Below are 10008 nucleotides of genomic sequence, written 5' to 3' on the forward strand. Positions count from 1 at the left end.
CTCTCTTCTAGCTCAACAGTATTCTACAGAGCAAGCTCACAGAGAACAAGTAATTAATGGACAAAATAAACTTTCATTTCAAAAAGTGAATAATTGGCAACCTTGTTGGGTTTAGTATTTGTAAACGTCTTTGTGGCATCAGGGAAAGGATGCAGCGTAAGAAATTATTGTTGTATGCATCCGTTGTTGATTTTAGGCTTCACTGAAGAATATGATTAGAGTTTGGCTCACAAATCGTTGACAGAAAAATTTTTTTGTATTTTATTTGGTAATCTTCATTGAGTGAAAAGTTTATGGAAGTAAGAAAGATTAACATCCCATTTGTCATGTATATTCTACCCATCCCCATTCTGCCGCTTATAATAGGAGAGGATGAGAGTGATAAGAAGAAAATTTAGTAGAGGAGGACTGTTTTTCCTGGCCAGTTTCCAATCTAAATTCCTAAGAAAAAAGACAAGTCTTCCATGGAACTTCCGTTGAGTAGATCTTAGTTTCTGCTGCCATTTCTAAAATAGCACAGTGATTTAATGACTCTACTCTGGAATCAGACTTTTCTGAGTTGGGATCTCTGCCAGGTTACCTACTAGCTATGTGCAAAAGACAAATTATTTTACTTTTCTGTCTCCGTGATCTGATCCACTGAGTGGAAATAATGCACAATTATGAAGGTTCAACAAACTAATACACATAAAGCACTTAGAACAGAGTCATTCCTCTGTACGTTTTACTTCCAGATAAGTTGTTGTTGTTTAGTCACTGGTGTCACTGTTATCCGACTCTTTGAGACCCCATGGACTTTAGCCAGTAAGGCTCCTCTGTCCATGGGTTTTCCCAGGCAAGAATACTGGAGTGGATTGCCATTTTCTTCTCCAGGGGATTTTCCTGACCCAGGGATCGAACCCATGCCTCCTGCTTGGCAGGCAGATTCTTTACTGCTGAGTCACTTGGGGAGTCTTCCAGATATGTTGCACATTAAACAAATAAACAAAACCCCGTTGTCTTCTGTGAAAGGTACTTTAATCCTCTTTGCTATATTTGAAAATGAGATTCTTAAAAAGAAAAAGAAAAAAGAACTCTTCTAACTATAGAAGAAACAGATTTCAAATCTGACTTAAAAAGAAATGAAAGACTCCCGATGAGAGAAAAAGCCAATCATGCCAGAAAAAAGACTAAACATGAACTAGAGCGAGCAGGGGCTGCCGTGAGAAAGCAGGGTCCTGCATGCATTGTTGTAGACACAGCCCTTTTGGAGGACCGCCCAGGAATATAGATCAAAAGGATCCAATTTCATTCTCTGTAACTCAGGGAGTTCTTCTTGGGAAACAAATTACTAAGGTATTACTCAAGAGGAGGAATGATCTCTGTCATGTTCCTAAAAGTGGTCATTGTAATACTACGTATAATCATGAAAAACTAAGAAATAACCTAAATATGTCATGGAGGAACTTCTAAATGATGGAATATTGTTATTAGTAAAATCATACATATCATACATATAACAGCAATATGGAAAATAATGTTTAATATTAAGAGAAAAATGGCTTGAAATTGTATATATCTTATTACTGCAACTTTGTACAAACACATATTTATAAATATTTTATATGGTTATATCAGGGAAGGCAATAGCAGCCCACTCCAGTACTCTTGCCTGAAAAATCCCATGGACAGAGGAGGCTGGTAGGCTGCAGTCCATGGGGTGGCTACCAGTCAGGCACGACTGAGCGACTTCACTTTCACTTTTCACTTTCCTGCATTGGAGGAGGAAATGGCAACCCACTCCAGTGTTCTTGCCTGGAGAATCCTCGGGACGGGGGAGCCTGGTGGGCTGCCGTCTATGGGGTCGCACAGAGTCAGACACGACTGACGCGACTTAGCAGCAGCAGCAGCAGTATATGATTATATAGTTACAGATAATAAGGAAACTGGGGGAAAAAAAACTGAATTTTGTCTGAAATAATCATAAGTAAAATTTCTTTGTCATGTTCTCTGTTGATGTTTAAAGAATAAACACAAAATTTAAATGCAAACACATATGAAATATAATGCTGAAAATAACTAAGCACTTTATGTTTTAACAAACTGAGAGTTTGAATTCCTGTAAGATTTTATTAATTCTTAGAGGGCTTTTTACCACCTTTCTGACTGGTACTGACATGACTACTAAAACAATGTCCACTTCTCATGTGTGATAGGAACCCTGTGTGTTAGGACTCAGTTAGCTTGAAGTGAGAAAACATTTTGTGGATTTTTTTTTTTCCATTTAGAAAGTAGAAAACTGTTAGTTGTTCAGCAGTTAATTACTATAAAGAATGGAAGGCAGAGTAGGACCCAACATGCACTCAACACTGACTATGCAGTTTTTAGGCTTTTTTTTTAATTGAGAACTTTATTTGAAGGTAGTACAATCTATTTTGTGGCAGGTGTCTTATGGGATATTAGTTCTCTAACCAAAGATTGAACCTTCATCCTCAGCAGTGAAAGCATGGAGTCCTAACCACTAGACCACCAGGCAATTCCCATGTAGTACATAGGCTTTTTTAGAATATATGACTTATCATTAAAAAGGCTACAGAAAAGTTGATTCATAATACTAAAATAGAAAAATTTAGCCAGTATCACTCTGATCAGGCACCATGCTAGCCTCTACAAGTTCCATAAGCCACAAATGTAGACCAGAAAGTATGTGTCCAGTCATGAGTAGATCCAAGCGTTCTCTCGCTGCTGACTTTAAGAGCATATTTCAATCTCCTGCTCAGAAACATGATCCCACAAACCACACGTGAGCTGGATGGACCCATGGGTTGGACCAGCCACCCCACCGCAGAAATCAGCAAAAGACCGGCATGAGACCATGTGCCTTTCAATGCCAGGGGAAATCATAACGACCAACAGCACTTTGGGAAGGAAGAAGGGAAAGGCTGTCATGATAATGATTTAAACTTAGAATTCATGGGAATATTTAACTTCAAAAAGAGATCTGAAGTCAAAATAGACTGTTTAAACTAGAGCAGGCAGAGAAAACATCTTTTTCCTTGCTAACCAGCGGAGTGAAGTGTGGTGGGGAAAGGAGACCTTGAGTTTCGGAGTATTGGATGGGTGATAGAAAATGAAGCTTTATTTATCTAAGCAGTATATGTATACCTTTCTAGAATGTGAGCTCTCTTAAAGTACAAACTACACATTATTCTTTTACATTTCCCCTGTTAGGAAGCACCATTGCCCCTGATAGTTGTACAAGAAGTGGCACTGAATGAATAAATCATAAGAGTTGAAAGGATCAGAGAAGTGTCTTAATTAATCATCCTGATTTCAGGTAGCCTCACATAATTCAGCAGAGAAACCTTTTTCTTGGTTTGCTGGTGTTTTTATAATGGGATTTGATCTTGGCTGGTAGAGAAGGAAGAACAGTCATTCTCCACTAGGCCTACATTTCCTTTCCTTTTGACTTGAATAAGGTTTTTATGTTGTGGTGGTGTGTTTTTTTTTTTTTTTTAACTTACTATTAATAAATTTCTGTCCTTCCTCTTCCCACCCCTCGTATCAACTTACACTTCCAACTAAGAAAGCACCAGTCTTGACCCATTTAACAAGTATGACAGCAAAACAGCAGAGGAATTTTTTTTAATCAAGGAAAAACCTGATTGTAAGGAGTTTAACACTACCCTTGATTATTCAGATTTGTCAGAGGAACTTCAATTTTTTTTTTTCTCTGATGAGAGGTGCCTCCAGATTATCTTTTGAGTATTTGAGTCGTTCTGATGTACTAATACAATCAGTTATTTTGTGTTGCTCAAACTATAAAACATGCCATATACACAATTTTCCAGCTTCACCAAATTTTGTCTTGCATATTTTCTCTTTGTTCTTGTTTATTTGCTGAGTTTTTTGTTTGTTAGTTCGTTTCCTCTTTTCCTTTAAAGAGAAGGAAGTGACTTCCCTAGTTATATCTACTCTAGGGACAATAAGAATGAATGAAATAAGAATGTCTTATAATTATAGTTTAATGCTTCTGCCAAATTGCTTAACCAAATGCAGATTTGGTTGGGATTCCGGACTTAGCTAAGTCAAGGCCGTGGAAAATCTGAACCATTGCTTATCTTTAATTTATGGTTCTCTGCTAAGGGCAGCACTGAACTTTTTGCTCACTAGGTTAAAATGTTGGCTTAAGAAAGATGTGCAATACAGACAGACTTCAAGACAAACTCACAATGCATTCTTTTTCTTAATTGAGGTATTCTGTTTTTCTTAACTAGAAACTCCCCCTTAGGTGTATCCAATCCTGATGAACAGAGCCATCATCTACAGAAATGATCTAGGATAAAGGTAGAGTGTTGGACGAGCTCTCCTGAAATTTCTGAGCTCTTTCATTTCCTCCTTTCTTCTTTTGGCCTGATAAAATATTGTTTGTGGTTTTTCACCAGAAGTGATCTGGAACATTTCAGCACTCTAATCTGTCTAATTTAGAAGATGCATATATCTCCAAGTTTAGAGTAAAATATCCTGAGGTAGAACTGTTTTTCTCTAGTTTTCTCAAATTTTGACCTTTGGCATTTTAAGTAGAGGTCGTTGTTGTTGTTGTTGTTTAGCCACTAAGTCATGTCCCACTCTTTTTTGACCCCATGGACTGTAGCACACCATGCTCCTCTGTCCATGGGATTTCCCAGGCAGATTACTGGAAGTAGGTTGGTATTTCCTTCTCCAGGGAATCTTCATGACCTAGGGATTGAACCCATGATCTCCTGCACTGGCTGGTAGATTCTTTACCACTGAACTACCAGAAAAGCCCTAGAGATCATTAAAAAATGAAATTTTCCCCTTATACCTGGATTTTTACCTGGACCAGCTGAGTTTGGCTTCCAGAGAGCCAGAAGGTCACCAAGGTGACTACGCGGCATTGGAGGCGCGGTGGCTACTTTCCATCACTCAGCAAAGTACTCCCCCATGAGGAAGCATATCACACAGGGTCTTTGAGGAGAGGTTAGTAGAGGCACTGTCTACAAAGGTGAGGGCAAAGCAAGGAGAAAGACACCTGGAGGCTAGTGAGAAATGGAATATTTCCTGCCATGTCAGTAAACAAGGATGGCAGTCAATGATTGCAGTCCTCAGTGTGAGCCCGTGAGCCCTACAGGCACTCAAGAAGGAGAAGGAAACCTTCAATCTGGCAACCATCAGACTGCAGCCACTGCCTTAGGGTGAGTCCTGAGGAAAGGAAGCTTAGGATGTGAAAATGGATACTGGCCCCATAGCTGAGATGTACATGAAAGGAATGATTTCAGTGAGCCCAGACTCTTGCATCTTCCCCATGTAGAAAGCACTAAATTCCTTAACTTGGGATACCTGGTTTCCTTTAATTAAAAATCACCATTTGATATTCACTTCCATTTAACCTGGCTCCTCCCCTCACCTCCTCGGGAGCGGTTCTCTCAGGGATACTTGAGATGCTGGCTCCCAGGTTTAAATCCTAAAAATTTTTGCCCAATAAAACAGAACTCTCAACTTTTAGGTTGTGAATATTTTTGAAGCTGACACGAGGAACAGTAGAGTCAGGAGGAGGAATTGTGTCATTTGGGGCCTGAAGAGGCAAGGGGAGGAAGCAGTTCACAGAACCTAAAGATAAAGGGCAGAGACAGAAACACATGTGGGGAAGACTGTTGGCAAGAGCTTGTCCTACGGCAAAAAGATGCAGCCAGCCCGCGGCAAACTTGTGCTTGAGCCCGACAACTGGGATCATAGGATAGGGAACCCATTGATGCAGGTCAGATTCTTAGAAAAATAGCAGGGTGGAGCCTGAATCTGAAATACCAAATAAACAAGAAAAAAAAAAAAGTTAGGGTTGATCTCTCAAATCCAGAGTCATATCCACTGGTAAGCTCACACAGGCACCTCTATGTGACATGGAAAAATGTAAATTTCCATGAATGGGTCAACACAGACCTATTCCTACAGGTAGGATTATGCTTCTATGTGAATTATAAAAAGACTGTCCTTCTTCCAGAAAATACAGCCCAAGGTGAGGATGCATAGCTTGGAAAACAGAGTTTGGGCCAGATTCTAGTCACTATGGATCCCTTTGGCTGAGTAACCTGAACAAGACTACCAGGAGTAGACTCTGATTGATCTGAGTCAATTGAAATAACAGAATCTTCTTGTCAAATTTATTGGTTCAGTGACAGATACAGAACCCAGCCCAAGTCAGTCAGCATCTGACTATCCACTGGTCATAGCCAGTGGGTCAAGGGCAGTCATGTGGTGATGACAGCTGAAGGAATTGAAGTTCAGGATTTTCAGTCTATGACTTCTGAAGAAGTTCTTGACCCTGTTTCAGAAATACATGAGGAAGCATGTGGTCCTGGGAGGTTCTAGCATTTATTGTAAGGGAGGCCAGCCTAAAAATAAGACAGATGCCCAGAGGGAGAAAATGGAGAAAATCATTCACAACAATACAATGTGTTAAAGTCAAATTTTTTCTGAAGTCTGCCTTGTCTCTGTATTTTTCAATCACATTAGTCAATAAATTTCCTTTCATTTTTAAGTTAGAGTTTTCTATTGCTTACAAACAGGGACTTATTCTAGTTCTTCTTGCCTTCTCAGTTGTGAGCAACTTAGGTTTTTTTAGTTTCTTCATTATCCTAACTATAGGGCTAGGGAAAAAATCAATTCATCTTCAGTTCAAACCAGACTGATTTTCAGTCATTTCTATATGTGTGCCTTTGTTTTCCATTTAGAAGTAAAAGTGCCTGCACAATTCTTTTATATACCCTAAGTTCTCTTTTCTTTCTGACATTGTCTTTGGCATAATTGCTATGGTAATATCTTTCATCATCTATTATAACAATTGTATTTACGTTTGTACACATTGCCTTCTCTGGGTGAATACCTACTCAGTGTATCCTTTCCAAGCCCACAGTTGAATTTTCTTTTGGTTATTTGTATCTTTATACTTACTTGCTTACACACAAGTGTGAAGGTATAACTTAACTTATCAGAGACATTTCTATAAGAGGAAATAAAAAACACAAATTGAAGTTTAGCAACTTAAGAATTTGGTTAGTTTTAATATATCAGTTTTAACGTATTTGTTAGTTTTAACAAATTAAAAGATGCTTATTCCTTGGAAGAAAAGTTATGACCAACCTAGACAGCATATTAAAAAGCAGAGACATTACTTCGCTAACTAAGGTCCATCTAGTCAAAGCTATGGTTTCTCCAGTAGTCATGCATGGATGTGAGAATTGGACTATAAAGAAAGCTGAGCATCAAAGAATTGATGCTTTTGAACTGTGGGGTTGGAGAAAACTCTTGAGAGTCCCTTGCACTGCAAGGAGACCCAACCACTCCATCCTAAAGATCAGTCCTGAATATTCATTGGAAGGACTGATGCTGAAGCTCAAACTCCAATACTTTGGCCACCTGATGCAAAGAACTGACTCACTGGAAAAGACCCTGATGCTGGGAAAGATTGAAGGCGGGAGGAGAATGGGAAGACAAAGGATGAGATCATGAACTCAGTGGCCATGAGTTTGAGTAAACTCTGCGAGTTGGTGATGGACAGGGAGGCCTGGCGTGCTGCAGTCCATCGGGTCACAAAGAGTTGGACAAGACTGAGCAACTGAACTGAATATATCAGGAGCTGGAATCCAAAAGTAGATTAAAATGTGACAGCCTTGATGTCCATAATGATCAGAGTTCGAGTTCATCTGAATATTTACAGCAGTCTTTCTACCAGCCTCCCTATATGTGATCTTGAGCTCTTTAAAAGTCACTTCCATACCACCCTTCAGGAGCTGACAGCTACTGTCTTGACTGCAGAGGGACCAGCACATAATAAAGCTTCCACAGACATTTGTAAGGCCCTGGTTTCACAGAACTGTGTTCAGGAACCTTAAGAAGCAAGATAAAGTTTTCAGTGTCTTGCTTGGCTTATAACCAGTCTCTCCAGTTTCCTCCTTTTCTCTTTCATGCCTTACAGTTTACTTTCCAGTATCTTCTTTACACAGTTCTTTTTTTCTGTCTGTGTCCTTCCTACATGGCTTCCCTCTGCCTGAAATATTTTCTCAGCCTCTCCTCCATGTTTTTATTCCCAGTGACCATCTGAAAGACAGCCAGGAATGTAAAGGATTTCACATACTAAAGAATATTTTTATCACCAAAAACACTAGATTTAATATTATAAAATAGAGCTGAGTAAATTGAGAGAGCAATTAGTTTGCATTCAAGATAGACATTGAATTGAAAATCTTTATGAAGTGTGAGTAGGGTTGACAAATTTAAATTCGAATAAAATTTTCAATAAATATTTTTTATATTGGAAGATAATTACAGTATTGTGTTGGTTTCTGTCATATCTCAACATGAATCAGCCACAGATATACATATGTCCCCTCCCTCCTGAACCCCCTCTTTTCTCCCTCCCCACTCACCCCCCAGGTTGTCACAGAGCACTGGGTTGAGCTTCCTGCGTCACACAGCAAATTCCCACTTGCTGTTTTTCTAGATACTGTCATAAGCATTTTTTCCCCAACAGTTCACTAATCAGATTCCAAAATATTTTGGGCTACTGCTGTGATGTTACCCTCAGATAGCAGTAGCAAAGACAAAATCAAAAGCAACTATTACAAAGCATACTTCAAAAATCTGCCATACAGGAAAAAAAATTCATAGATTCTTAATTCTAAGAGGCTTGATTTCATCTGCTTGGCTGTCATCTCTGTTGGGCAGATATTATAAGGGAAATTTAAAAGTGGAATTAAAGGGCAATCTGATTATTGTCAGGATGAAGTCTTTGTAGTTGAAACATGTCAAGAAATTCTTTCTTTCTGAAACCACAGAATGAGCGTAACTGGCTTGTCCGAGAGTTTTGACCCAGCAGGCAGGAAGACTTCCTGTGGCCGTAGACTGTTGGTGGCGGTAGAGCAGACCTGGGCACTGGACCAGAGTGAGTGTCCGCTGGGAGGCCAGCCATGGGGACCGTGTGGTCACTGTATGGAGACTGTGCAGAAAAGCAGACCGGCACATATAGTCAGCTCCACAAAGGAAATGTGGCCAGGGGGGCTATTGACCTTGAAGGTAAGGCTGGGATTCCATCCTGATTAGGAAACCCATTGCTGGCCTTGGGATGCAGGTAGCTCTGCACATAGGTGAAGAGCACAACATCTGACTGAGAAAAAGTACCGCAGTAGTAGCTGTGGCAGAGAACAATTTTAGAAGTCAAGACAGTCGACTCTGTTTCTTACAATTAATTAGATGCTAGGGCAAAGGGAGGCAGCCCCTGAGGCCCCATAACTAATCATCAGAGGCAACTGAGAATTGAGGGGAGAACATGGAAGTCTGGACCACTGAGGCAAAGGAATGTGAGAACCAAGACTGCCTATTGTCACCCCAGGTCATAGGGTTTAGGACAGAGCCATCAGAGACTGACCACATTTTCCTCTACTCTGATTATATATGTGTCCAAGATCACTAAGAGACCATGCATATAATTTGCCTACAGTGCCACTTTGGTTCTCTTCAATTAATTACCCTCTTACTTCTAAAATTCCATATTAAAGATAGTAGAAACCATTCTTCAAGAGAGAGAAAAAGCTGTCAATTTAATCATGATATATCATCAACTAGTAAGATACAAACTGATTAAGGAGATTTTAATTTTATTTTAAAGAATGTCTTAGAACCTTTGAAATATGGTACCTCGACTCTATCACTTCATTTTGACACTATTGTTTGAATGCAGAGTAACTTGAATGACTCAACTTAGATGTTGGGTCCTCTGGAAGTGCTCCCTGCTGATACCTAAATAGGCCTCAGTCCAGAGTGGACATTATTACATCAGTAAGGATCTAAAATGATGTCAAACAGGCAAAAAAAAGACCACCTTTTTATTTTTATTTATCTATTTATTTTTTTGCTTGGATCTTTATTGAAGTATAGTTGATTTACAGTGTTGCATTGTTTCAGGCATACAGCAAAGTACAAAAGTATACATATGCTTTTTCGCATCCTTTTCCC

This window comes from Muntiacus reevesi, chromosome 19, assembly GCF_963930625.1.
Source record: "Muntiacus reevesi chromosome 19, mMunRee1.1, whole genome shotgun sequence".
NCBI classification, from domain to species: domain Eukaryota; kingdom Metazoa; phylum Chordata; class Mammalia; order Artiodactyla; family Cervidae; genus Muntiacus; species Muntiacus reevesi.